The sequence below is a fragment of the Danio rerio genome, chromosome 8 (genome assembly GCF_049306965.1).
Source record: "Danio rerio strain Tuebingen ecotype United States chromosome 8, GRCz12tu, whole genome shotgun sequence".
In the NCBI taxonomy this organism is placed as follows: domain Eukaryota; kingdom Metazoa; phylum Chordata; class Actinopteri; order Cypriniformes; family Danionidae; genus Danio; species Danio rerio.
Window position 1 is genome coordinate 55,585,245 of NC_133183.1, and position 25,469 is coordinate 55,610,713.

A 25,469-nucleotide genomic window follows, 5' to 3' on the forward strand; every position below is an offset into this window, starting at 1 on the left:
GAAAAAAAGAGTTTTTGAAATTGTTGCAAATTTATTACAAATAAAAAAATCAGAAAAATCACATGTACAGAAGTATTCACAGCCTTTGCTCAATACTCTGTTGATGCACCTTTGACAAAAAATACAGCCTCAAGTCTTTTTGAATATGATGCCACAAGCTTGGCACACCTGTCTTTGGGAAACTTTGCCCATTCCTCTTTGCAGTACCTCTGAAGCTCTATCAGGTTGGATGGTAAGCGACGGTGTACAGCCATTTTCAGATCTCTCCAGAGATGTTTAATAAGATTAAGGTCTGGGCTCTGGCTGAACGAAGGACATTCACTGAGTTGTTGTGAAGCCACTGCACTGATATTTTGGCGGTGTGCTTTGGGTCATTGTCCTGCTGGAAGATGAACCGTTGCCCCAATCTGAGCTCAAGAGCACTCTGAAAGCCTTCAGATGCCTTTTTGGAAAATTCCAGGTGGGGAGTGTCTTTCGTCTGGCCCCTCTACCATACAGGCCTAATTGGTGGATTGCTGCACAGATGGTTGTCCTTATGTAAGGTTCTCCTCTCTCCACAGAAGAACGCTGAAGCTCAGACTGAGTGACCATTGGGTTATTGATCACCTCCCTGACTAAGACCCTTCTCCCTAGATTACTCAGCTTAGATGGCCGGCCAGCTCTAGGAAGAGTCCTGGGGGTTCCAAACAGCTTCCACTTACGGATGACGGAGGCCCCTGTGCTCATTGGAGCTTTAAGAGCAGCAGAAATTTTTCTGTAACCTTCCCCAGCCATGTGCAATTCTGTCTTGGAGGTCTACAGACAATTCCTTTGTCTTCATGCTTGGTTTGTGCTTTGACATGCACTGTCAACCCTGGGACTTTATATGGACCTTATATGCCTTTTCAAATCATGTCCAATCAACTGAATTGACCACAGGTGAACTCCAATGAAGCTGCTGAAACAACTGAAGAATGATCAGTGAAAACAGAAGGTACCTGAGCTTAATTTTGAGCTTCACAGCAAAGGCTGCGAATACTTCTGTACATGTGATTTTTCTGTTTTTTTATTTTTAGTAAATTTGCAACAATTTCAAAAAATCTGTTTTCACATTGTCATTATGGGGTATTGTCTGTAGAATGTGGAGGAAATAAATGAATTAAATCCATTTTGGAATGAGGCTGTAACATAAAAAAGAAGAAAAAGTGAAGCGCTATGAATATTTTCTGGATGCACTGTAGGTTACAAAATAACCGATGCTCCTTTAGGGGTTTAGAGCATCACAATATATCATGTCTGAGGTGCCGTTTAGTGCGTTTTCATTTTGAAACTGCATTTTATAATGAAAACAGGTCTTGTGCAGACTGACGTTTTTAGTGTTTACAAAAAAAGGATCACTGTCCACATTATACATCCTAAAACACATATGTGACCATCCATGTTCATTGGACATTCACAAATTTTGCCAGCATCCATACTTGCAGTCTACTACTTGTATAATGTAACTGACGAATCAGAGAACGTTACACAACAGTCCAAAACACCAGTCAGAGAGCGACTGTAGAAAGTTTTCAAACTCTGCAATTTAGTCCATCTATGCTGAATCCAAACCCCAGATTTTGCAAACAAAAACGATGTCGGTATCATTTTCAAAATGCTCCATTTTAGCTAGATCTGAAGTAGTAGTATTATGAAAACGTACAGTAGTACGTGTTTTAAAATGAAAACGCATTAGTGTAAATGGCACTCTGAAACATGTTTTCTCTAATCTTAAGAGCTCAATGCAGCCCAAACGCAATCGCCAATCTAATTTCACCAAGTAGGCCATGCTCCTGAATTAACACCTATGTTGATCCTGGAACAACATTCCAATCAGCCAATCAGAATTAAGGAATATGTTTATACTTTATGTTAAGTTTAGGCTTACGGTTTGGGTTTATGCACTTCTACGTCATTGTTATTCAACTATTATTCCCCTCTGATTCTGGAAATAATTTACAGTTATAGTTGGGTATTGATAACATTTTCAAACAAAAATGATGTTCCAGGATCAGTATAGATGTTAATCCTGGGTTGCATCATACTTGGCAAAATCATGACGCTCCAAAGGCAAATACATGCTGATGTTAAAATGAATCATGTTAAAGTAAACATCGAGTTATTGTTAGTAGTGAAAAAAAAATCATAGTGTAGAGAAAGAAAGGTCAACAATGTAGACAAGATACTATAAAAGCAAAATCAGCAGAGATGCCCTATAAATAAATTAGAAACCTTCTTTTGTATAATAATAATTAAAAAAAGCTTTTTATTTACCTCCTCTGGTGGCAATAACTGAGTCTGGTGCTTTATTGTAGAAGAGAAAAAGAGAGGATTCTGGTCATTATCTATATATAAGCACATTGTAGCGATCTGACTGGGTAGGGGTGCCAACTTATATATTTATAAGTAAAAAATAAAAAATAATATTTATAAGTCAGTGCTACATGGGATACACTAGCAGTGCAATAACCTTAGTAACCCCTTATAGAGCTAAAGACAAAATAAATCAGACAGAACTAAACCAGTTTAAATTGCATTCTAATATTATTCAATTAGGTCTCCTTAAAACCTCAAAATAACACTATATACATATTTTACAACAGTAAATTTTTCAAACCCATTCCAACAAGCATCTGAATAATTCAACACAATCAAATGCACAAAACAAAATAATAATAATAATAAACCAAATAAAGAGGTACCTCGGTCTACTTGAAATTAATTTGATCCATGCACAAAGATTAAACCACCGATTCACATCAATTTGTTAGAACATTACATTCATAACTGTTATACAGAAATTCAATATAAACAATTCAAACAGTTCAATGATTCACTCGGTTCAAACATTTCAATGATTCACTCGGGTCAAACAATTCAATGATTCACTTGGTTTAAACAATTCAATGATTCACTTGGTTTAAACAATTCAATGATTCACTTGGTTTAAACAATTCAATGATTCACTTGGTTTAAACAATTCAATGATTCACTTGGTTTAAACAATTCAATGATTCACTTGGTTTAAAGGTTCAGGACACCCTGGAGGACTTTTTATTTTATTTTAACAGATTTGTTTGTGTTGAGCATCAGTTAAGACAATGTTAGCACCTGTCAGCTTTAATTGTGGGGAAAACTGGATAATTTTGAGCTTTTGTCAGCTAATTTCAGCTTCCGGGTTTAAAATGATTTTTTGGAGGGATCAAAATCGGCGACGCAGCGCAGTACTGCAAATGCAATGATGACGCGTCGGTTTCTCATTATTAATCATAGCGGAGTTTTCTTATCCTATGAGAAGGACTGGCTGCTTAATTATTCATGAGAGCACGTGCATTCCGAAGGCAGACCTGCCAGTTTCAAGCAAGCTGTGAGACACAGACCAACGGCACGCAGTAGCCGTTCATGAAGGCTCGTATGTGTTTGTTTCCATGATCCACGGGGTTTGTTGCATGTTTTATCCCCGCGATCTTGTCAGGGCCGATCATACAGCAAAGCTGTGTGTGTGCTGCAAGCATTTTTGTCGGGAGAGCAGCACGCGAATTAGAGAATGGCGGACGTTGACTTTTATCAGGAGTTCGTTCACATTCAGACACATCGCCGTGCTGCTGTGTTTGCCTAAATCCTCTATACTGAGTCTGCATTCAAATCTATAATAGACCCGGGGATCGAGGGAGAATCCTCATTTATAGTGTTTACATGAACACACTTATCTTTATAATGATATAAATTGTGGTTATGTGTATATGAAATTACAAATAACAAATGTAACTGTTTATTTCTTTGCATTTTAACTTTGTAAACTATAAACTCATGCCTCTCCTCAGGGTTTGTGTCTCATTTTGTGAGCCAACTGTCAACAGCAGTTGTTCGCTCCCCTTCTCCCCTGCTGGCCACGCCCACTCCTGCCCTATGCTTGCGGAGCTCCACGCCCATTAATCATGCATCTTTTGAAAAAATTCTGAGGTAGACTTTAACCGAAAGTGGGGGGTGTCATGGCCCTTTAAACAATTCAATGCTTCACTCAGTTCTAGTAATCAAGATGCTCAGTTTGTTTAAACAATTCAATGATTCATTCGGTTCTAACTGAGATGCTCACAGTTCGTCAAACAAAAAATATAAACAGGCACATTCAGCCTTAAAACTAAGATGTGACATTAAATGCTACAGCTAATGCTTCTTCACACACTGTTCATGACATTTTGACTATTTCACTTTCTTTTGCACTTTCTATAGATGTTCACTAAAATGCTGTGTTATTCTCAGGCACACATGCAGAAAGTAAATGAAAGGTACAGTACTGTAGAGTGCTATAGCTCTACATTTGAGGCTTGTGTTAGCACTAAATTTAGTGAGTTAATGTTTGCTATCATTTTGTAGTGTTTCTGCCTACTCACCCCATCTTTTACTATGCTCTTGGGAATTCCCCGCTGGGACACTGTAGCCTGCGGTCTGCTTTCATCTCTTAGGAAACAACCAAAGACTAGATCAAAAAGCTGACTGGTATTAATTATATTAAATAATTATAATGAAAACGCTAAATATCAAACATTCAATTAAACAATGCTGGAATCATTCTTTCTTATCGGGAGAGTTTGTTATCATTTGCTCACTATTCACTTGTTTCAACCCTTTATGAATCTTCTGTTAAACTCAAAGAAGATGTTTTGAAGAAAGCTGGGAACCCATTGACTTCCATAGCATTTGGTTTTCCTACTCAAAGTAAATGATTACAGGCTTTCAGCTTTCTTAAAAATAATCTTCTTTTGTGTTCAAGGGAAAAAGGACACTCATAAAGGTTTGGAACCACTTTAGGGGTGAACTATCCCTTTAAATATTTGCTGTTAAACCAAATTGCTGATGAAAAAAAGCTTGGTTCTGATTGGCAGCCAAACCTCTCTCACCTTTTACCACCAAAACTTTATAGAAAAACAATATATGAATCATAAACAATTTATTTTTAATTTTTTGCTTATTTTACTTTTAGTTTATTATTATTATTTACCTGATAGATGTAATTATAAGCCTTTTTATAATGGAATTATGTAACTATTGACCTTTTTCACTTTCAAAGATTTTGATTATGCATTGGGGTTATGCAACAATTTATCATGAAGTCAAAAAGAATCATATTGCTATATAAAGCCAGCTAAATTACCCAAGTAAACATTAATTAATAATAAAAAATTAATGAACACCTGCTTTGAGGCTACACTGCAAAAAAAAAATGCTTTTCTTACTCTGAGTTTGTGTAATTTTTGTAGTCCAAATATCTAAAAATTTATCCGAGCAACATTTTTTAAGACAAGTTAAAAATATTCAGCAAATTCAATTTAAGGTAGTGCACGGAATACACTGGTCTAGAAATAAACTGAATACATTTTCTGATCTTGACCCAACCTGCCTTTACTCTACAACCGAACCAGCCACACTGTTACATACTTTCTGGTCTTGTTTGAAGATCTGATTTTTGGGGAAAGTCTTTAGGTGCTGTTTTTTTAATTGTCAATAGACCCAAACTCTTTAACAGCATTGTTTGGAATCCTGCCAGAATATGTTGAACTAAATTCATTACAGGCAGATAGTGTAGGCTTTGCAACCTTACTGACTAGATGACTTATTCTTATAAAATGGAAGTCAGCAGCTACCCCTTTTTATCAGCAATAAGTTTTAGATTTTTTTTACACGCTCTTCAAATGGAAAAGATTCGGTTCGCAATAAAACAAAAGCCAGAAGAGTTCCAGAAAGTCTGGAGCTCTTTTCAATTTTTTTTTTTCAAGGAGACACCTATATCTTTATTGCCTTTTTCCCTTTCTTTTCTTTGTATAATTTAATTAATTTATTTATTTTACTTATTTATTAATAATTATTCTTATTTTTAATTCTTATTTTTGCTATATTATGTTTGCATATACTTGTGTATATATGTGGTATTTTATCTTTTATTTCTATACTTATTACTTATTTAGTGTATAATTATGTTTTCCTTATAATTTCTTGTTAAGTGAATTGTATCAGTAAGTATATATATATATATATATATATATATATATATATATATATATATATATATATATATATATAAATCTACATGTATCAATATTATATATTTTTTATTGTCTGACTTAATGAACCTAATAAAAAAAAAATATATATATATATATATATATATATATATATATATATATATATATATATATATATATATATATATATATATATATATATATATATATATATATATATATATATATATTCAGCAAAAATAAGTCCAAGGGACTCAAAAAATGTGGAAAGAAATATCAAACAGCCTTTATTAACATGGTTAATCCTTAAAAAAACCTACTCATTTTGGCAAAAAACTGCCTTCATCAGGGTATGAATCTTAGGCCTCTTGACTTATAACAATATCTAAACAATACTAAAATAATACATTAAACAAGGTTTAACAATATTAAACAATAACAATATAAACAATAAGAATATCACAATATTAACCTTGTTTAATATATTATTTTAGTACTGTTTAGATATTCCGATGAGTCTCGAGACCGTAGCATTCAAAAGAAACTCCAGACGCACGTGATCACTGTTACCTTGAAGGCAGCTCTCTGCCAAAGGCGCAGATTTTTTAAGGATTAGCCATGTGAACAAAGACTTTTTAATATTTTTTCCACATTTTTCCAGTGTTCCAGTGCTGATGAATTCCAATTTGGTTTAGCTTTCTAGAAAATTGTCTTGACTTCAGAATTTTTCAATATTTGACCAAGAAAAAAGGCACAAGCTAAGCATTTTTTCCGTGTACATTATTACAGCAAGGCTACACAACAATTACAGCAATTAAACAGTCCATTATCAATTATCATTTACTTACTGCTTTCTTTCAGAGTTGCCAAAATCATTAGACTACGGTGTTAAAAAGTTAAGAGTACGCCACACTTTATACTCACTCATATGCCTGAGAGCGTTTCTTTCTAAGAAATCGTTGTTTCAGCTCGTTTCTCTTGAAGAACACGTACAAACCCAAGGCCAAAAGAGGAAGAACAAGGAAGAAGAACACAAGCAGACCGTCCCTCAAGGAAGTATCTTTATCTGGACAAAAACAATAATTTAATTTCATTATAATTCCGAGGTAATTAATTACAAGCATTGTACTATTTGTGAAGCATTCCCACTATCTGCTAATCAGCTTTACCATTCCAGGTGGGTCCGCTGTCAATGCTTCCTCCATACCCTGAGGCTTCACAGAACGGAGGAGCCCAGCCGTATTCACAGTGGCAGTTTTTATTGCTGTTACAAACCTGCGAGTATTCAAGCACAAATGCACAAACTGAAAAACTCTGCATTTTAGAATATGGTAATTGTAATATGAAAAATGTTAATGTACAAATTTGAGCTGTGGTGAAATATCGTTTTAAAGATTTAAAAAATGCATCACTTATTCTCTCTTGAATCAATTCTGAGCTCATTTTCTATCAGCAGATCCTACTTTTTGACAGGGAAATTGCTTTTCTATTTGTAAAGCACTGCTACCAGTGTGTGAAGAAGATATTTTTTATGCTCTCTTTTTCAAACTGTATGCAGTAAACATGAACCAAACATGAGCCAGACATGAGGCACGCAAAACTGGGTCTGTGTAAGATGAGAAGACTGCTTAGCAACAACACTCGTGGCCCGTTTCAACTGAGTGGTAGGGTATGGTATGGTTTGGTTTGGTACGCTTTTATGGCCGTTTCCACTGTCAAAAGGCATACCGAACCGTATCGTACCACTTTTTCAGCACTCTTTCGAAAGGGTACCAAACATGAGAAAGGGTACCAAAAGGTGGAGCTAGACGCACAGCTGTATGCTATTGGTTTATAGAAATACGTCATTCGCTTACGCAACAAGCCAGAATGAAAACAAAAGAGCCACCATGTTTAAAATACACAGCCGAGAGATTACAGTGGAATTATATATACATATAATAACGAGCCATGGGCGAACTGGGCTCAAACAAACCTTGTCGTCGTCTTGATGAACAGCCACAAAGCCAAAAAGAAGAGCAGAATTACCCTGTGCCCCTTAGTTTTTTACGAGCCAGTCCGAAGCGAAATGGTTTTGCTTTCTTGCTTGCGCTCGCTGCGTGTCTATATCTGAAATAACAAACTTCTTGAGCTCATAATAATAACGTGTGCTTGATTACTGACTTGCTCTTAAAACCCGATCCTATCAGAAACTGACAAATGCGAGAGTGATGCGCGGAAAATCAAAGGAGAAGTCGGAAAAAAGGGAGCACATTATTTTTTCAGCAAACGTGAACAAACTGCCATGTTTAACTATTATCATTATCTTGTGGACTAACATGAACTCAAAATGATGGAATGACTCTCTAACCGTACGTTCGCACCGAAAGCGGCGAGAGCGTCCAAGGTCGCTCTGGCCGCCCTGGCGACAACGCTGTCTGCGTTCAGCTCCGGCGGCGAGAGCGTCAAAACTCACTACATTGATCTCGTATTTAAAGGAGCCGTTGCAGCATATCAGTTACATTCCTGCATAAAACATGTTTCTAGCGTGAAAATGTCGAGCACTTCTTATCAAATTCATATAACAATGGAAAATCAAGTTGCGTGTGGTGTGGCTTTGCTTTATTTATCCATTATGTGTCCATATGTCTGAAATATCCTGAAGCAGCTATAATGTTTTGTATTGTCACGTCGCGTGAGTTTCCCGCTTTTTTGAGATAAATTTATATAACTTTAATGAACATCACTAACTCGCCAGTAACTTATTTAATGCATTTTCCTGTAAGAAAACATTGTAAATCCGGCGACCGCAATCATCAAACCCTTGGAAACAACTGTGGTTGGAACCAAAGTTCACAGTTCTGTGTTCTCTGAACTCCTGTCAAGCGGTGGACGTCTTCATTCTGATTGCTTGCCGCCGAACCGCGTCATAGCTCATTACCATAAAGTTGACTTGATTTCAACTCTCCTCGACGCCCACGCCAGAGAAGACGCGCTGCGCTGCTCCTCGCCACTTATCGCCACCCGCTCTCATTGAAAATGAATGACTTCCGGCTACTTTGACGCTCTCGCCGCTTTCGGTGTGAACGTACGGTAACAGAGGCTACATGTGCTGTTGAATATTACAGACACAGATGAGAGATCTGCTCTGACTGTGGGCTATATGTTGTGTTGTTTTTGAACCTAAATAAGCACTAAATGTATGCTGTTTGTAGTTTTTCTGTAGTTGGTAACAGATCAGAGACTGTAAGGGGCTGTATGTGTTCATTTATGTTGCATTTATTTATTTATTTTATATAATTGCAGACGTTACAGTAGGCTGTTTCGCACTGTCATTGATCTGCAGGTATAATCAAATCCTGTTCATAGTAAAGTTAGTAATAAACATTTATACACAAGTATTTATGTGTGTAAAGCATCTGTTTTGTGAGAAGTGCTTCTCATATGATGTGAACGACCTGTACAGTTTTACTGTTGACATTTATTACAGCGAGAATGACGTCGACTGAAACTCCATGTCGTAAACCACGCCCACCAAAAGGGTACCCTTACTAGTAGAAACGCAAGCTTGATAAAGGTGAGCCGTACCAACCCGAACAGTACCATACTGTACCAGTCAGTGGAAACGAGCCATAGGAGAAGGCTATGCTGAAGAATGACTGATAATGTAAAATAACTGAATATGTAAAGCACTGATTATATATGTTAAACATTCATATAAAGCTATATGTGTCAGAAGCTAGAGAGAGTAACATATTCTCAAGTTATTATGCCATCATGACAATGTATGTAGACACTTGGTTCTTTTGCATCTATGCTCTGGTGTCAAAACAGTTGCGACACTGTAGGAATTGTGCAGGAGAGACTTCAGAATGCTTTGAGGTCTGCTCTGCACTTTCTCGGCTTTATTATGGAGAATTAAGTCTATTTTTCTGGTATCGAAAAACTTCCAATGCCTCATTGATGAAAAGGTCAGAAACTATTTTTTTTAAAGATTTATTTTTGGCCTTTTTGCCTTTATTATTAGATAGGACAGTATTGAGACAGGAAGCGAAGTGGGAGAGAGAGAGGGGGTAGAGTAGGGAAATGTCGTCGAGCTGGGATTTAAACTCGCGACGCCCTGACGTGCGATTGCACCATATGTTGACGCACTAACCACTAAGCTATTGCGCCGACAAGGTCAGCAACTATTACAAATATGAGAAGGTCGGTAAAAACTACAAATGGCGCCCAACGTGGGGCTGAAAACGACATGTGCGATATCAGCCAATATTTGTCCATTTGACATCGTGTCCTAACAACACACAATGCGACGTGCAATAAAGTTTCTTTTCCATGTTTAAAGGAGTTTCTGAAGGATTTTTCCAGAATTGGAAAAGAAATTGTTATACTCATAACCACTTGAAAGTAAGAATGAAAAATAAAAGTCCAAGTAATTTTTTGAAACTTGACTTTGTACAGGATCATAGGATATTTATATAGAATCATGGGATGGATTTGTAGGCAGTTTGGTGCATATGTACCCCATGGCCATGGCATTTCTTCTCAACGTCGCAGTCATAATTCAGCACGTCTGCACTTCTGCACTCAAAATTCAGACAAACCTGCAATTCAAACAGCAAAAAGTGAGAGTAAAGTTAGTCATTACAGTGCAGGAGTGAAATGAAATGTTCAAATAACGTGAAAATCTGATCTGATCAGCACACAAGCAGACCCTTTTAGAATAATTTGATTATGATACAACTTTTTATATTGTGTTTGAGGGCAATCGCAGATCATGGTACACTTTTCAGTTCATGGAGAAAAAAATCTCAAGTATGAGAAGGTGAAGTAAGAGAAGGAGCGCGATCCTGCTGAAGAGTTTGCCCTCTGCTGTGGTTAGATATGTAATGGGCAGCACAAATGTCTTGATACCTCAGGCTGTTGATGTTGCTGCAGATCTCTCGCACACCCCCATACTGAATGTAACCCCAAACCATGATTTTTCCTTGATTTGACTGATTTCTGTGAGAATCTTGGGTCTATGTGGGTTCCAATAGGTCTTCTGCAGTATTTGTGATGATTGGGATGCAGCTCAACAGATGATTCATCTGAAAAATCGATCTTCTGCCACTTTTCTAAATGATCAACTAGAAGTTATTATTTTTTTGCTCTTACAACTGAAATCGACGACAAGACTTCTATCAGGTAGTGTAGAAGAAAGTGGTTAAACTTCTTTATTTCCTATCAGCACACTTCAAGATGAAACCTTGTTTAGTAACCTGTTGAAAATTTCTTTTCTCTCTTACCTTATTATCTCCACACTTAGTGCCCTCGTTGACCATGCCGGGATCAGGTACGTCAGAGCCCAACCGGAAGTCTACACCCCAGCAAGTAGTGCCCGCAATGGGGGTCTCGATGCGTGCTGGCTTAATGCCGAAAATGACAGACGACGAAAGAACATTCTCACACTGTAGTTTCCCACACATGGCGTTCCTGCAGGCAGAAAAAGTTTGCGCGTGTCTTTATGAATGTAGGCCAACATTCAGAACTTCCTAGTTGTGAAGTTTGAGTTAAGTTGTAATGACATGTATCTTGCTGTACCTGCTTTCACATTTCTTGAATCCACTGGAATGGTAGCCACAGTTTCCAAAGCGATCGCCTTTAGAGTTAACATCCTTAAAACACAGCTCAGGAGCAGCCTTAGCCTCTACAAGAAAGTAAAGAGAGACGGGTCACATCAGCGATTCTCAGCATTTATTCTGACATCAAATCCTCTCGTCGTAAAAAAAACAACAACAGCTGAAAGCTGAGCTAATATTGGTTATTTTACTCCAAAGAAAATTTGTGTAGCAATATAAATTGTATAAAACAAATGCTTGCATGTAATTATTTTTTAAAAATTAAAACAACTGACATGATTTTTTACAAATATTTTTCAATTATTTTTCTTTTTTTGTGCTTGATGTAAAAGACATTTTTTTATAGAAATATCTAAGATTATTTAGGATATTACAAACTTCTATACCTTTTTAAAATCTAAAAATGTCATTTAAAAGGTAAATTTGTCATGTTTTAAACAGTTTAAATCTTGAAAATAAATTAAACCGTTTGAAATGGAACTTCAGAACTGTGAAGCAAGCACATATCAGTCATGCAGCATGTACATTTAATATTGTTAAAGAGGTTTAGGCCCAATCCCAATTCTATTTTTGTACCCCTACCTCTTCCCCTTCCCCTTGGCCCTTACAACCGAGAGTTAAGGGGAAAGACTTTTTACACTTGAGTATTGGGACAGCACTACAGCACCTGCACACGTCATCGTGATCTCATGCATCATATGAGATCAGAAGATGGCGACTGCTGTAGGTGAATGTATTAAAACGTGTTTGTTTGTTGTAAAAATTCATAATAATAACAAAAAATACTAATTTGTGGATCTCCTTACTTCCAGGTTCAGCAATACTGCTGTAGCTGGTGTATTCTGGGAAATTTTCTCACCCCTTGGTTTCAAGTGCGATCGTGAAACATCTTTTTTCAAAGGGCTATTTACCCCTTCCGCTTAGCTCAAGGGTGTCCAAACTCAGTCCTGGAGGGCCGGTGTCTTGCAGATTTTAGCTCCAACTTGCTTCAACACACCTGCAAGGATCTTTCCAGAATGTCTAGTAAGAGCTTGATTAGCTGGCCCAGGTGTGTCTGATTGGGGTTGGAACTAAACTTTGCAGTACACCGGCCCTCCAGGACCGAGTTTGGAAATCCCTGACTTAGCCCTACGCCTTCAAGCTAAAAACCATAACCTTACCATTTCGCTGAAGTGCAGTGAGTGCACTACTCTGTGCTTCTGAATGGCTGTATTTAAATTTTGTTCGTTTCGTTCGTAATATTTAAAATACTCACTAATTTATAATAACCTCATGTGAAACTCTAAATCTGCGTCTCATTTCTGGGCTGTTACTCTCAGTCGCAGATGCACACTTTGAGGGCCTTTATGACTGAATGAATGAAATGACAGTTTTCCCCAAAAACAAGGGCTGCTGAAATATAATCGGCTAAACTGGCATTGGGCGGGTTAAAAGAACCAAAACAAAGACAGACATTCCGGCACATAAAGCACATATTTTAACTTTCCTTATTATCTGCAAGCATTTTATGTTTTTTTTTATGCTTTAGAAGAGTAAAAAAATGTACATACAGCACCTTTAAATTACACACCTCCACAAGCACAAAATGATGTGTACTCACTAGGGATGGGAAGATTAATCGATATGTATCGATACGCGGTCATGCGCGTGCACGATGCGAGTGCATCGGTTGAGCAGCAGAGGATGAATGAAATTTTGGATGCAAATCGAGATGCATCGGTTTTTGCGAGATGCATCTGTTTTTCCAAGATACAGCTTATATTTTTAATATAGAATGTATTTTTTATTTATTAACAAGTGTTGTCAACCTGTTTTTGGCGCATAATTTAATCGACCTACATAAAGTAAGCCTAACGGATTTGCGGATGTGTACACTTTCACTACAACTCGGTGTATCAGGTGTGCGGATGAAGCTAGTGGTGCGCCCTCAGAAAGCGCGAGAAGCAAAACAAACATTTTATTCCTCACTGAGTTTTAAATCTAAAGTATGGCAACATTATGGATTTAAGGATGGACGACATGACAGGACAGATGCAATTTGCAAAAGTGTGCCGCGCATCTGTAAAATACGTGGGCAGTACGAGTAATCTGAAATCTCACTTGAAGCGGCGCCACGGTGTTGTTGTGAAAGCTCCATCTTCCAGTGGACCTCTATTCTGCCGCCCTATGCGCGGATATAACTGAGGACGCGCCGGTGTCGCGGACCTCTATTTTGCCACCCTATGCGCGGATATAACTGAGGACGCGCCGGTGTCGCGGACCTCTATTCTTCCGCCCTATGCGCGGATATAACTGAGGACGCGGGTGTCGCGGACCTCTATTCTGCCACCCTATGCGCGGATATAACTGAGGACAAGCGGGCGCTGATGGAGGTGTCGCGGACATAACTGAGGATGCGGGTGGTAAGGGGGGGTGTTGCGGACGCCGCCCTCTCTATACTGCCCCCCTAGGCGGCCGCCTAGGTCGCCTCTATGGACGTGCCGGCCCTATTCATCTGCAAAGATATTTATTCAGCCTAGTGTCACGGAGAACGAAGGTTTTGAACACCTCCTTCTGTTAATTTTTATTTAATTATAATAATAATAATAATATTAATAATAATAATGATAAAAATAATGGGTGTCACGGTGGCACAGTGGGTAGTTTGACCACCTCACAGCAAGAAGATTGCTGGTTTGTTTTATTTTTATTAGCCTGTTGTTTACAGTGACAGTGATGTTTCAACGCAGCATAACACTGCTAGTTCACGACATTAAGTTTTGAATATTCAGTAGCACAATATATCTTTGTAAAACTTGTTTTCATAGTTGAAAAGTTAAATCACAATTCTTGTTGTGCAATGCTAAATTTATTTATGTTGAAAGAGTGCAAATATATACATATTTTTTAATATATATTGCACTTATACATTCTGTTTATCTTGAAAATACTTAAATAATATGTGCTATATGTTCTAAAATGGCCCTCTACTGTAAACTGACACTCTGGCTCTGAGAGAAAAGCCAGTTTGTAAAAATAGTCTTGGTTTTGCTTGGTTAATAAATAATTAATCAAACTCATTTAATGGCACCAATCTCATAAACTTGATCTAATTAGTTAGTGCTGAATTATCGCATTGTATCGTGATATGGGTGTGAATCGTATCGTTTCGCATCGCAATATGTCATAAATGTATCGCTAATATATCGGATCGTATTCTTTGTATCGAGATGCGTATCGGATCGGCATTATAGCTTAGATGCCCAACCCTAGTACTCACTCTTGCCAAATATGTTCTGACACTGAGTATCATAGTGCTGACACTGGCCATTGTAGCAGTATGCCGTGTCTTGTTTGCAGGGATGGCCGTCCTGTTTGAAGACATCATTCTGACAGAGTGCAGATGAGCCGTTACAGTACTCCGCCAAATCACATTCGTCAGTGCTGCTTCTGCACACGCTGCCTCCAGGCAAAAACTGACACACACAAAGAGAAAATCGAACATTGTTAAATGGTATATGAATACAACAGATGAACTATAAACACTTGACTAACTACATTTAGTCTTAAATTCACTGTGTGAAGGACAATACAGGGTCCCACTTTATATTAGGGGGCCTTAACTAAGATTTCCTTACACTGAAATGAATCATTTGTTCCAACATACTTAGTGTAAATACATGTTTTTTTTTTATTTTATTTATGATTGATTGTAATTGCATCTGTAATTAATTTCTGTAATTACACTGTTGACCATCCCTTACTCCTAAACCAACCCTTACCACCAAACTGGTCCTTAACCCTACCCGTAACCCACCTCAATAGTGTTCTGCAGTACATTATGAACACAGTAAGTACATTGTTTTTATTTTTCATACAAGTAAACAGCAGTTAAGGCCACCTAATATAAAGTAGGACCCAATACAGTTATGCCATGCAATCTGGCCAGAATAAGTTATCAAATTTAAAAGTAAGTATTAAAGTAAGGATTTTTTTTTCAGATTTTCGATTTTCTTCTTAATTTGTTTACTTTTTTGACACAGTCTATTTAGCTTCACCATATTTTAATATAATGATTTGTACCATGTCAGTTTATACTTATTTCAGTTGGTTTCCTAATGTCTAATTCGTAATCTCCTAAAATTAAAGAGCATTACCAAAGACTATAGAATGCCCAAGACATGTCACTCGTATCTTTTTGAATGGGGAAAAGTGTAACTGTCAATATGGTTAATAAAGCCCAGCCCACAAGTACAGGAGCCAATCATCGATCGCTATATGGTAAAAAAAAGTTACAGTTTACAGTTACACATGTAAAGGGTTACTCTGAAAAAAAAAAAAAAAACATACTGAAAGTTTCGGAACTCAAATGTAACAGCCTAGTTTAAAACAAGTATAATATAGCTCCATAAACTCTCGTAAACATTATAAATAATGGCTGAATGCATGACTGAGCGATTCACAAAAAAATTATAGTCTGTTCTTTACGGGGGGGAAAAAAATCTATTCCAAAATTTACTTATTATTGAATAACATGAAAATGCCTTTTACCTTTATAAGCAATGCAGGTAAGAAACTTATTTTTCAGTGTGTTTGTAATATACTTAAAATCAGCATTTCATGCTATTAACATATTTAGCATGTTTGACCCAGCATATCCTGAACAAAAATAGCATGATATAGTTTTTTTATTGTAGCTTGTATTACCATTGCTATATCTAATGTTTAAAAATAACACATAGCAAATGCTTTAATGTTGATAACAGGGTTTCTGAAGGTTTCATCAAGTCAAATGTAAGACCATTACGAATGAAATTCATAACTTATACGACTTAAACAGGGCTAAACACAACACTATTTTTTTTTTATTGATCGGTTGGGCCAGTGGAAAAGTTTTTTACGTGCTTAATCAAAAAGGCTTAGCCACATATTTTAAATGACGCATCAAAACAAGCAAACTGTATACAGTTGCAATCAGAATTTGTCTTAAACTTGTCTAATTACCCTAAGCTGCCTAGTTAACCTAATTAACCGAGTTAAGCATTTAAATGTCACTTTAAGCTGTATAGAAGTCTTGAAAATATCTAGTAAAATATTATTGTCAGGGTTCTGCCACTCTGGTCTTTGTAAATTCTTGTTTTGGTGGCAGAGCTCTGACATTACCCATGTCCGGTCCTGTTTCTGTCTCTGTGTGCGCGCGCGCCGTCAAGGGTGTACGCAGAGTGTGCGCGATGCCGCTTGATGTGGCCGCGCACGCACTGTGTCCGTCAGACGCGCGCGCTCGTGTACTAGTGTTTGTGTTTTCGTCTGTCAGCAGTGTGGTGTTTCATTCCCAGCGTCTCAGTCTTGTTGGTTTCGGTTTTGGTCGGCGCTGGGATGAAGCATGCACGCTGCGTGTGTGAGCGCACGGTGAGTGTTTTCATTCATCGTGTGCTCGTGTCTTGCGTCTTTTGTCAAAGCACGTGGCTCGGTGTTTACATTGTGGTCACGTGCTTTTGTCGTGTGCTTCAGTGTTGTGTTATGTGAGCGCATGGCTTGTATTGTCTCTCTGTGTCATGCGCTCTCCCGTCTATTGTCTAGTCCCTCCCTCCTTGTTTACTCATTATTAGTTTGTCATGTTCACCTGTGTGTCAATTTACTTTTTGTTTTATAATCCCCCTCATGTTTTCAGTCCTTTGCCAGTTCGTCATCACATGTTGTTGTTTGAAGTCTTGTCCTGTCGTGTTTCCAGTCCTCATCCTTGCCAGCCTGCCTAGTCCTGTTTGTATGTGTATGCATTTGTTTTGTTAATGTTTTCCCCCTCGGGGTAGTTTATTTTGCATTTTATTTTATTTTTATTATTTAATAAATTCCCATTTTTCCTGCACTTGAGTCCTCGCTCCTTTTTCCCCATTTCCCCTCACTAACCCTGACAATTATTTACTGTCATCATGGCAAAGATCAAATAAATCAGTTTTTAAAAAAACTATTATGTTTACAAACGTATTTTTAAAAATTCTCTACGGTAAACAGAAATTGGGGGGAAAATAAACTCGGGGCTAATAATTCTGACTTCATATGTATATGCAATTTTTCCCCTAACACAATGCTTAAACGTTTTTGACAAGTTTTAAAATTATAATAAACTAAATGTATGCAAACTGTTTAAGTCAGTATTACCACCTGGTAGCTTAAAAAATATATATTATATGGAAGATAATTAAACCATATTGGTAAATATTAAAAGTTAAAAATCACACTTTTGTTAAAAGTTTTATTGTGATAGATTATTTGTGATTGGATAAATGTTTGCCTGACTAGAACTTTGCATGGACATGGGAAAATTAGGACTCAATTAAGAAGATTTGATTTATTTTCGATCAAAAATATCATACATATAATATCATTAACAAAAAATACATTTCAAAATGGATGAATGGTTGAAAATTTAAGACCAACAACACAATATTGCTGTAAATTTAGGACATTTTAAGGCCTAAAATTTAGTTTTCGAACTTTAAGACATTGTATGACTTTTTAAAACCCTGCTAGATAAAAACTGACATGCTAAATAAAACCTTCAACTTTTGAAGAAAAACTGGTAACGCTTTACTCAAAGGGGTGTTCATAAAATTGTGATAAGTCTTTAATTATGACAAGTCAAGAATATGAATGTGATTTTGTGCATGCTTATAACAACTGTCATTAAGTGTCATTCCCTCAGTTATGAGATTTTAAATGCAAAAAATATATTGTTTGTTATGACACAAGTACACTTGACATGAGTAAATACATCACAACCTGCTTTTGTCCTCGTCATGACAACTTGACATTACCAAGACAACAAAATTAGCTGTCTTGTTAATGAACATTTCTTTAAAACAAAAACAAATTGCCATTAAAAAGAGTTTATAAAATAAACTTGAGCAACATAATTTGGAAAAGCATTTCATAACATTCTTAAGTGTTTATGTAATATTTACTGTATATAAACTTCTTAATATTTATTATTTCAAATTCAAATTAAATGATTTATTAGATTACTGATTAATTGTATAATTTTATTAATAGTTTAGTTAAATATAAGGTTTGCATCTCTGCTACGATGTAAGAAAAGGTATAATTACCCTGCAGTTCTTGCAGCAGACTCCATACGCACACTGAGCTCCCGACCTCAGCTTACATGTCTTTGCCTCACAGCAAGGGTCCTTCTCACACTCCTGAAACACACACACACACACACACAATTAACCTATCCAAAGAATGCCTCAACAGTCTTCATTACTGATGCAGCATAGTATTACTGAGTTTCCTTTCAAGTGGAACTCAACGCTATGTCGACATTATGATGTAGAAGCTATAGGAAACATATAAATTGAGCAAACATGTCAATTACACTACATGGAAGGTCATTTTCAAAAACCCAAAATAGGTGCTCTTTAATCTGTTGTACACATTATATCAGTTGCTCACTTAAATGTTACGTCTCATCCCTTTTAACATCTAAACTCATAAAAAAGTAGTATGTTTCAAGTAGTTTGTAGTTTCTGGTTTCCTTGTTGTTGTGCAGGAAACCTGTTATTCCATCCAACCAATGTCGAATTACATCTAATCTTGTGGTCCCATAGTCCCTTTCCCCTCTGAGGAGACTGGGTTATGTGACCTGAGGTGATTTATTTTTATTATAAATTAGCAGAGCTGGTTACCAAATTAGCCAACAGTCGGCCCAATATCTAATCTCATCTGGAGTCAGCAAACTCACTTCCTCTGATCCGCAGTCACACTCTTCACCCACGTCCACCAGCTTGTTCCCGCAGAAGGGGGCACTGTACGCCTCATCAGGCCGTGGTATGTTCAGCAGACACCGGCCCCCCGAGTTCAAGATCATCTTCTCAAAGTCATCAGCGCTGCAGCTGCTGAAGTTACGAGAGCCACTAAAAACATAGAAACCAGTCAAAACAAACATCCCACACAACCAGTTCCCATGCTTTCATACACAGCAAATTGAAGGACTTTTTAAAACGCTGATATTTTTAAATCAAACAACTTTGTATTTCATACCCTCAACATATTTGAGGAACCACATGAAATGTCCTTACTGTACTTAACACGGTGCTTCCCACACAGACGTTACCGCTCAGGTATATTAACGGCATGCCAAGTAATTTAGTGACACTATTTTTTTACTATTATTATCATCCTTTAACACTTTTTTTTTTAAACGCCCAATATAACCAAATATTCATGATCGATTTTGTTGTGGAAAATCTTCTCTCGTTTACCCGTTTCGTTGTGTCAACACTCCCACAGGGATGTCCTTTTTTGGACTTCGTCCGTTTGAAAAATTCATCCAACCAGGTTTTCTAAATCTCTCAAAATGTCCGGGGTTCAACTTCTGCTTTCACTTTATAAAGCTTGCATGCATTTTTGCATTACCTTTTTACTTAAGCGTACTTTCGCTTGGCTTTGCAGGTGACTGAGCACAATTAATTATTTTAAAGGGTCACGAAACACCAAAACACATTTTTGAGCTGTTGACAGTCATATATGTGTCCCACGCTGCTACAAACACTAATAGGACACATATATTTCACTTAAAAGTGAAAACTGGTTGTTTTTGCGTTGTTATGTGCAAATTCGTTCTTCCGGTTTGAAACAAATTTTTGAAGCTGCGTCACGGAGATTAGATACTTGCGTGCATTCCAGCTTGTGGACTGGATGTCTGTACCTGCGAGTGCATTGTGACGTCTCCGAGTGTGCAGCATTAATTCATGAGAAAGACTTGGTTTAAACCAATTGGCGCGCTCTATTGTGTATGAGGTGCAACTTCATTAATATGCGTGATAGCTACGAAGACTGTTTTACCTGAAACAGTGTTCAGAAAGCAGAGAGACGCCACGTTGTGTTGCCAATACAAGTGGAAGTAGAAGAAGAATTGTTTGGAGATACGGGTCGTCAGTGTTGCTTTTATAATGTGCTGCAACAAAGGTTTTGTTTTCATTTTCTTGCTATGAGAGTGCAGCTGGACTCTCATGTATATTACATTGCACGCAACAGAAATACGTGTCTAAGGAACATTTTTTAACCAAGAGCTTTTCTCACCTGGAAATAGTGAAATTCGGATTTGCTGCTTGTCTCCTTTTATAAAAGACGCGGCTCCAGATGGTTTTGATTGTCCTGTCTCTACAGATTTAGTAAGCGATCATTGGTCTTTGTTTATTCAGATGGCAAAGTTAGTTAGTATCGTCAGCAGTACTCTTTCAGTGTTTAAAGACGGACCTTAGTCAAAATGATTTCTAAGTTACTAAAGTTTACAGTACGTTAATATCACTATAATATTATAGACTGAAAGATCCGCTGTAAATGCGGCTCTCTGAGTGTAAATATGTAAACACCGCAATCAAACTATTACTGTTGTGCAGGATTTTCGTCGCATTTTGTGACAGGAATGACACACACAGCTTTCTGACGCTACCTACCAAGTGCATCTAAGTTACAGAGAAATGCAGAGGTTTTTTTCTCTCATTTGCCATGAGGTATTAAACGTTCCATTTAAAATACACGCTTCCAGCAGTTCCTTGAATAAAATATCTCATTTGTCACGGGGGCATGCATAAAATGTTCCTGAATGAAAGAGCCAAACTGCAGTTAAAGTCCACCATTTAATAATTTGGCAAATTATTTGACTACTGATGTCCATGTAAACACAATCACTGTCTTTCTGCCCTGCCTCTGTGTTTGTTTTGCCTGAAAATCTGCGTGCCCAAACAGAAACTCCCATTTTTATGCACCTTCCCTCTTTCCCTCCTCCAACACTCCCCCCTAAACAGAGCTGGACTCACCCACTTTCCTGACTTTTTCCAAACTAGAGGTGTGAAAACACCCTGCTTAAACAGGGGGGTTTCGTGGCCCTTTAATCTAAATGACTTTATACTCAAAGAGGAAGAAATGACTGGTCTAAACTGGCTGCAAAATATATGTGCACCATTAGTAATGGTTAATCAACGCATTTGCCTTATTTAAATAATCTACATGTTTCAACCTTGTAATTATGATAATTTTTTGAGATATTGTCTGTTTCATTTCATATTTCTGTCATTTATTTCTCATTTGCTGATTATTTTATGAAGTTAATGTTAATATATTACATAGGCTAATTTATATATATATAATACATTGATATATAAAATTTATATATAAAACATATATAAAATGCTTTGACATTCAAGTTTGCGATGTACTTGAAAGAGAGAAAGCAGATTTGACCTGTCAATGGGTGCACATGGCTCCTGAATAGCTGTTTTTTTTAAACAGTCTTTTTTTTACTTTAACCCGTTGAAAAGTAACAGTGTATAACTGTCATAATAAATAGTTACAGTTAAAAATGTAATTATGTTTGTTAACTATTTATGTGATGTGGGTAAATGGTGTGTTCCAATCCGGCTACCACCACTAATATATTTCAAACCTGTGGGAAGTATTGTAGCATTTCACTTACACTTAATATTTACATAAAAATGTCAGTCATTTTCAAAAATATTAACTATTTCAAATATTCAAATGAAGTTTCTGAAATACTGATCAATTGTGCATGATTTGTGCATTGCATTATAGTGTTAAGGCTGATTTATCTTCTTGCCTCAAGTAATCAGCATGACCCACAGTGCCTGCCTTGCACGTACGGGTCGTGCATTTACACTTTTGCTTTTTGTGTTGCTCTGAAGTAACACGAAACGCTAGCTGGGAGTTTGTTTTTATGTTCCTCTGTGTCAAGTTCCTTCATGGTTGTTTTATTTTTCTGAACGCTACCTTAATGTACAAATAGCTCAAACTCGCTTATTCAGAGTTGGAAACCCTTGGACGTGCAACAACTTTAATAATAAGGTAAACACAAAACAAAAGTTTCCATCTAGAGCTCCTTCACAGAACTTGACACTTGCTGCAGTAAAACTCGCTTGAAAACTTGAAACTCGCTCCATCAGGCTCGTGGCTCTCAGCACCACCCACGATCATCACAGATACCAAGCCGACCAATCACAGAGCTTGCGATACATGTCGTTGCGACGTGTAGTTACATTTTTAGAAAAGTGGTGAGGGGTATGCGGCCGCGTGAATGCTGCACCAAAACATAAGTGTTTGCTTTTAGATATAAATCTGCCTTTATTGTACAAGATTTAAGTTTAAGATTTTTAATTTACAAATTTCTCATTCTGTTTTTGTTAATTGAGTACAACTTTTGAAATAAAACGTAAATAAACTTTGATTCAAAATTTTATTCAAGCGCTTTTATATACCTAAAGTATGTACCTAAGAACTTTCCAGGCCTTGAATCCATATGCTTGAAATCCAAGTACTTTCAAGAAGCATGGGAACCCAGGCAGAACACTAAAATGTACGACATAAACACGGAAAAACACTCACGTTGCCCCCGAGTTCATAATGCAGTGTGTGACATCGCATTTACAGTTTCGGCCATCATCGTGGTTCATCCCAAGATTATGACCCAGCTCATGAGCCACAATGGAGGCAAAGGACATCACGTTATTATTGGTGAACTGAAGGGAAAACACACACACATATACATTCATCCACATACACAAAGACACACAGAGATTCAGATAATGGTGAAAGTCTGTAGCATATGAGGAGTGGATCAGAGGCATCATACCGCATTAATTCCGCCACCGTGACTTCTGGAACAAGCTGTGCCAACAAACGCCATGCCTGCTGTTCCACCGAACCCTTTCTTTCTGTAAAAAGGAGAAAACTATAAAAATCACAATTAAAAGATCGTCTTAATTTTTTTGAAGATGCTTCACAATAATATATATATATATATATATATATATATATATATATATATATATATATATATATATATATATATATATATATATATACACACATACATAAATACATACATATATAAATCATATTTTGGCACAAGTTATTTACAGACATGAAGGTCTAGTGGTTATTAATGATATCTGTATATCTTCCACACATGATGATTCATGTCCTATAGAGAGTCTGGTCATTAGTACTGGGTTTTTAGGAAAAAAATAAAAATAAATAAACTGCCATTACAATATTTAGTTTTTCTGCAATTTCAGGGCTATCAAAATTTAACCCACCTTGCCCGTCGGGCTATTTTAAAGGGAGGGAACATGTAGTTTTTGTCAATGCTTTTGCATTCTTTCACAAATTGGGTAATTATGTCGTATGTAATTTTTATGCATTGAGAAACCCCTATCAATATATGTGTGAATTTGTGTTTGTGCTAACTGGTGTTGTCAAAAGAACTGATTATTCATACAGAGTTGATAAAAAATAGGAAAAATAAATCATTAATGGTAGACATAAAAGGTTTTTATTCTTTTTTAAGAGACAAATAGTTTGGTTAATAGACAGTAAAAAAATAAAATAATATATATATATTAGCTCAAAGGGGCTAATAATTTTAAAAATGGTTTTAAAAAAATAAAAACTGCTTTTATTTTAGCTGAAATAAAACAAACAATACTTTCTCCAGAAGAAAAAAATATTATAAGGCATATTGAGAAAAATTTCTTTCTCTGTTACACGTCATTTAGGAAATATTTAAAAAAAGGAAAAAAAAAAATCAAAAGGGGGCTAATAATTCTGACTTAAACTGTAAATGTAGCTTATAACGAATGCATTACAACTCTTTTATTTAGTAAATGTATGTATTTCTTTTTATTTAATAAACAATTTTGGTCACTTAAATTGATTTCGGGCCACCAAAAACTGAAGTGTTCTTGTCCAAAAGGCTACCAGGGATTTAGAAATTTTGCAAGCCCTGAATATATATAAATAGCGATATGAATATAAAAAAGATTTAGGCCCAATCCTAAATCTATTTTTGTACCCCTTCCCTTTGGCCCTTGAAACCGAGGGTGAAGGGGAAGACCTTCAAATTTTACCCTTAATAAATGGGACACCACTACAACACCCGCACACGTGCTCATATGTCATCAAGAGCTCGTACTTCATATGAGATCTGACAATGGCGACTGTTGTAGTTATTCCAGTTCCGTTGTTTTTTGGTATTTATCTTCAGGAAATCACTGAAGGCAACGATATCATGTTATCAAAACGATATAATGTGGCAATATGATCGTAACTGCACTGTGCATTTACACCCTGGACTTCTTCTGTGCAAAAGAAATCAACATGAACGTTAAACCAGACACTGTAAAAAGCTCAGCCCCAGCCACTAGACTTTTCTGACAGGGTATTCTAGAGTCATCGAGTGACAGATGTGAATGTATGTTGTGAGACTACCATACAGGAATTATTATTATGGATTATAGATAGCGAAATTTTGTGCTTTTTTATAATTTTTTTTTAAAAGCATGATGGTAAAACACTAACACTGTTATGAATGTATTAAAACATATGATTGCTTCAAAAATTCATAATAATGACAAAAATACTAACTTCTGACTTGATGGTGTATTCAGGGAAATTTTGGTACCCCTTGGTTTTGAGTGTGGTCCTGAAAAATCTCTATTTCAAGGGCTATCTAGCCCTTCCCCTCAGCCATACACCTTCAAGCTGGAGAGAATTGGGACACCCCTACCCCTTCATGGGAACGTGCAAAACGAGGTGTAGTGGTAAGTGAAAGGGCTGAGGGATAGAATTGGGATTGGGCCATTTTTAGTAACACTATTAGGAAAGAATTCATAATTTTAGATTACTTGGGATGCTTTTGTAGGAAAGAGCGTCTGCATAAAATATAATAAACAAAATACAAACATAATGAATACAACAGAACAAAGATACAAATTAAATAGAAAGTGTCTTATGGGTTTGTGGGGAGTCAGTATCAGTATTCAGACAATTTTAT

General features: G+C 36.6%; 1 protein-coding gene across 1 annotated transcript in view; it reads right to left on the reverse strand.

Moving 5' to 3' along the window:
• The window catches only part of adam9a (ADAM metallopeptidase domain 9a), an 88,536-nt gene that overhangs the window by 9,819 nt on the left and 53,248 nt on the right, over window positions 1-25,469 (reverse strand).